Genomic DNA, 5,110 nt, shown 5'->3' with positions numbered 1-5,110 from the left:
TCCCATGTGCATATTCTTTTTGAAATTCATAATGAGAACCAGATCGTTGTATAGCCTTCGGTACCTGATTGCACACACGTGCGCATGTCTCGTACGACTTTTTTCACAAACATAATCCTTCTGGAGTCAGTATTTATCTCGAAAAGGATTCATTGTTAACTCATCATACTTCTGTGTGTCCACACTTTTCAGACAGCGCTCTATTCCTCCAAGTATCTGTAGAAAATTTATTGCGCACCTCGCTTATAAACAGGAATTCCAAAAGCATTAAAATATACAAGGAACATCGAATTATGGAAGAGATCAATTCTTTCAACCTCCATCTGCAGTAGAACAAGCAAGTTCACTCATATAATCGAAATAAATTGCTCCCTGAAACAAACCATCAAATCTGTAAAATATAATCGTTTTTTTTGTTTCAATTTCTCGTAATATATATTTTTTTTATTTTGATTTCTCTGTTTTAAGAGGTGGTTGTTCGTAAGTTCATTCTAATGAGGAAGAAACATGGAAGTTTTTTCTTACTGTTATGACTGATTTATTTGTTGATAGAAATTTAACTCGTATTTTATGTTTGGGAAAATATTCTAGGTTCGTTTGTTTGCAAAATAATGATGTTGAAAAAATTGAAATACTTTCTCACAGAAGTCAAATTCATCCCAAATTTGTTTTCGATTTGGATTTAGTAATGACATCAACAATGTGAACAGAAACCGAACAAACATTTAATAAATAAATATGTATTAAAAATAGAGAAGAGAACGGAACATTAACATAAATCCATAGACTGGATTGAACTCCAACCTTATTCCAAGACCAATACTCTCTTAACTGTACAAGTACTTCCCTTACTTGTGTTATTTTTATGCATATTAGATGCTAATTAAGTTTAGTGAAAGAAATCTTTGCTCTAAAAACAAATAAATTTAGCCCAATTGTGAAGTTAATCCGAAAAATTATTTTTTCTCGGTTAATTACATAATTGATCCAGATACGCGCAAGCAACTCACTTCATCCTTTGAATCCTTCTAAGGATTTAAAGGATCAAAGTGCTCAAGCAGATGGGAACGTGCTCCTGTGGGGGGGGGGGTGATGAATGGATGAATTTTTTTTTTATTTACTGGGATGTATCAATTAATAAATCTCTTTAAACTTTCAGACCCACCTCTCTTAACTTTGTATTTCCCAGTTTATTTTCCCCCTAATTTACCCCCTTCCACATTAACACCTGACTTGTATACTGCACAGAAGATCACAGATTCTGGGGGAATAGTAGTTCGTGTATGTCTCCTCTGGACTGGCTGAGTATTCAGAATGACTCATACTACACTTGATAAACATATACAATATTGTTTATTCACAGTATATACATTAAAAGGATATATCATACATCATCAATTGGGTATTATGTTAATTACTAGCATTATATGTGTGCTAAGATGTAAAGATAATCACAACTCATATATCATGTCTCTTCATGTCTTTCTGCCTTTTCTCCTTCTGGTTTAGTTTACATCTCATAACATTCTCTTGCCTTCTAACAATTAAACTTCCCAACTAGGATTACAGCAGTGAGCATAACATGTATATGTTATATATAGGTGAGCATAACACCTATAGGAAACTGCTGCTCATCTACAGGAATTCTCCTTCGTTTAGGAACTCACTCTTCTCTCCATAAATGAGTTGCTCTGGCCCGCTTTGGGCGTCTGATCAGCTCGACGATACTGGGGTGCATAATATAATTATCAAGCCTCTCTTTACTGCTTTATCGAGAAGCCAGACTGTATAACTCTTCCTTATCTTTCTATACCGGGACTTTTCGATCCTTATCACTCAGCTCCAGCATATGTGTTTCCATCTTTCATTGGGTATCTCCTTCCTATTTCCACGTTGCGTCTGACCTCTCCCAGGACTTGCCTAACGAATTGTCTTTGCGACAAACTGCTTCAATTCCCACTACCACATTCCAGAAATTCACAAGAACTCCCACCTTCTTCAAAACTTCCTACAACTCCAGAAAACTCTAAAACTCTCTAACTGCCAAAAACTCCCCAAACTGTCCAAAAAACTCTCTGCCAAAAACTCATTTCTCTGTCCGCTACTCTCCAGCGATTCTCCCGGCACTTCTCGGGATTTCTTTCCAGCCCACATCACTCAGGCACACCCACAGGAACTCTCAAAAACTTCCAAAAAACCTGCCCAAACTGTCCAAAAAACTGTAACTGTAACTCTCCTTTTTGTTTCAGCCACCCCTTCTATACTGATCCAATCGTAGTTCGTTCTTCATCATCTCTTAATTTTCATTCGCTCTCTCCCACTTCTTCCGTTTTCTTGGCCCTTCCCTTTCCTGGGGAAACATCCAGCTTCTCGAAATTTCTAGAAGCTTCAATGAACTTCCGGACGTCTAGAAATTTCTAGATATCTCCTTGTGATCATTCCGATGCACTTACCCCTATTAGTCCACTCTGTTTTTTCTCTACCGCTCCTTGAAATTAGTAAGTGCTCAAGGAGTCGGTTTGTTTTATCCAGCTGCTAGCCATTTTCATACGGTGTATGTCGCATCCAGGGTCCCCTCCACCCTCTTAGTTTTTAAAATTCTTCCTCTCCACAAGGGGGAGTCGGTTCCCTTGTTCTTTTCTTCCAAAGAGCTGCCCACTTTCTGTTTATAGCGACTTGAACTGCCCTTTACGGTGCTCCCATTGTACTTTTGTGTCCTGTCCAGCTACCCCCCGTTGTTATTCTAATCCTTCCCTACTTAACTGTACGGTACAGAGCGATCGCAATCTAAGCTGTAAATCATCCTATGTAATTAATATTACTTAATATATATGTACATTTTTTCTTGTTATGTTATAATATTTATTTCCTTAGGATAAGTGTAAGAATTGGGTTCTTACACTCCCTCCCCTTAGAGCTTTAAGCAATATGAAGATAAGCATCTATGCTTACTTCATCATTAGTTACGCATCATTACTTAAATGAATATTCTTCTAGGCAGAGTCATTTTTTCATTAATGTGTAAAAATATTTATTTTTTTGCACCTCATTTTCAATGAATATTTTTACCACGTCATTAATGAGATAAAAAAAGAAACAGATTCAAAAAAATGTAAACAAAGTATTCTCTTCAGGTCTTTCGTGAAAGTTCATGGAATACTCTCTGGGTTTCGTGAAAACACAAAGGTTTGCCTGTGGCTGCTGTAAGTTGTAATTGGGGTTCTCTGGGGCGTTCAGGTAACCCTCCGTTTCTTGCTCTCACTGTCACTTCAACGGTTCCATTTTTGCGAATTGTTGCGAATTGTCTACACGGGAATTTTAATTCCTAAGCAATACCTTCATAGACATTTTTCCCATATGACATACAACTATCATTCTCCTCTGATACTCTGTTTTCGTTTTCATTTTGCAATCGCTCCATGCACACTTCAAAAATGAATTCCACATTAGCTGCTGACAATCTTTATAGGAAAATATATAGTTCTGCACAATTTCGGAAGATTGTTATGTACAGTTTGTACTGTACATAACAACCTTCCCAACTGCGCAGACTTTAAACTGCTGCACCAATTTCTGTGTATTTAGATTGAAACAGATTCAAATTCTAAAAATTATATTAGACTATGGTAAAAAATTACAAAAATTAAGAAGTTAAATAACAGAATTAAAACATTGATCGTGATATATATTCCAAAAAATTGCATTTCATCATCATTCGAAAAATATCAGATTTTTCATCGTTTAAATTGTTAATAATAATAAATTTTATTATTATCAATTGATAATAAAAACAATCCGTTCTATTGACTGTTTTCTATTCCCTTCTTAGGAAGTCTTATTCCTTAACTTCCTCTGCAATGTAAACATATTTTTCCAGCCACTGAGCCCTTGCGGGTAGCATGATGGAGATAAATACCGTCCTTCTCATTCGGGTGTAAGTGGTCCAGATTCCATTCCATCCCATCAATGACGCAAGCAATTTTAGGGGCTTATTTCAAAAAAACGTGGCTCACTTAGTCTCAGGAAATAATTGCATCCTTTTTTTTCTATGGGCAACTGGAGTTTTTTCGTCCAGCAAGCAAACAAATCTAGCACATAGAATAAACTGAATTTACATAACACACACGCGGTAGTCACTGATGATATGTTTTTCAGTGTCCTCCAATAAATTTCCCTTGTTTTTAAAGCACATTTTTTTCTGAAATTTCTGTTCACCATTGCCATTTCTCCATATTTTTTTTTAATACCATTTATCTTTTTTTTTTTTTTTTTTTTTTTTTTTACAAAAAAGCTGGTCATTTTGTATAGTCCTTTTTCTTCTGTGAATTATATTATCCTCTTTTAACTCTCTCACTCTCTCTCTCTCTCTGATATATGTTATTTATACGAATCCTACATATTTAAACTACGCTGGTTGATCTTCCATTAATGTTCCATAATTCCTAAGTGATTTATTTATTAAGAATCTTGCTCTTACTCCAATTACGATCTGATAAAACACATCCCAAGACTGGTGTGCTCCTTCTGAATGAATGTTTAATTATATAATTGAATAATGATTCAAGTAATACAAAAAGCAAACATGAAACTAAACCTGACATACAACCGTGAACCCAAAAATGGGCAATGTCCTTGCACGTATTTCTTTCTTATAAGAATGCAATTTTTTTTTTTTTTTTTGCATGTTAAGGTGACCTTGTTTTTAGGTAGTAGAATTGCCCCTTACCAAGTATAAGTCCCTAATTGTAACATTAATTTGCCATATTATTTTCATGGTAAAATTTGTTTTGATACAAGTCTAGCAACAAAACCACATGTGTCAAAGTTTTTTATAGTATTATGTTAGAAGAATTACATTTTAATATTATTCTTAATTAATACAAATTATACAAATTAATGGGGATGTGCACGCAATCCTATTTAATTACACGTTTGCAAGCATTCATTCGGTAAAGGAACATTCAGTAAGGGAACATGATGTTAGTTGTCACACTGTCAGGATGGCCGAGCGGTCTAAGGTGCCAGACTCAAGGATTATTCCTTCCACAGAGTATGGTTGTGATTTCTGATCCACATATGTGGGCGTGGGTTCGAATCCCACTCTATGACA

The 5,110-nt window shown here is 35.4% G+C and overlaps 1 non-coding gene across 1 annotated transcript; it reads left to right on the top strand.

Annotated features, from left to right (window-relative positions):
• Positions 1–4,994: 4,994 nt before the first annotated feature.
• TRNAL-CAA (transfer RNA leucine (anticodon CAA)) lies at positions 4,995–5,110 on the top strand. The gene is made up of 2 exons: positions 4,995–5,032; positions 5,064–5,110. It is a non-coding gene; the product is annotated as a tRNA-Leu (tRNA).

Source organism: Mastigoproctus giganteus, chromosome 3 (genome assembly GCF_048544385.1).
Source record: "Mastigoproctus giganteus isolate SK-2022 chromosome 3, ASM4854438v1, whole genome shotgun sequence".
Lineage (NCBI taxonomy): Eukaryota > Metazoa > Arthropoda > Arachnida > Uropygi > Thelyphonidae > Mastigoproctus > Mastigoproctus giganteus.
Note: the sequence above shows the minus strand (reverse complement) of the source record. Positions and strands in the feature narration are given on the sequence as shown.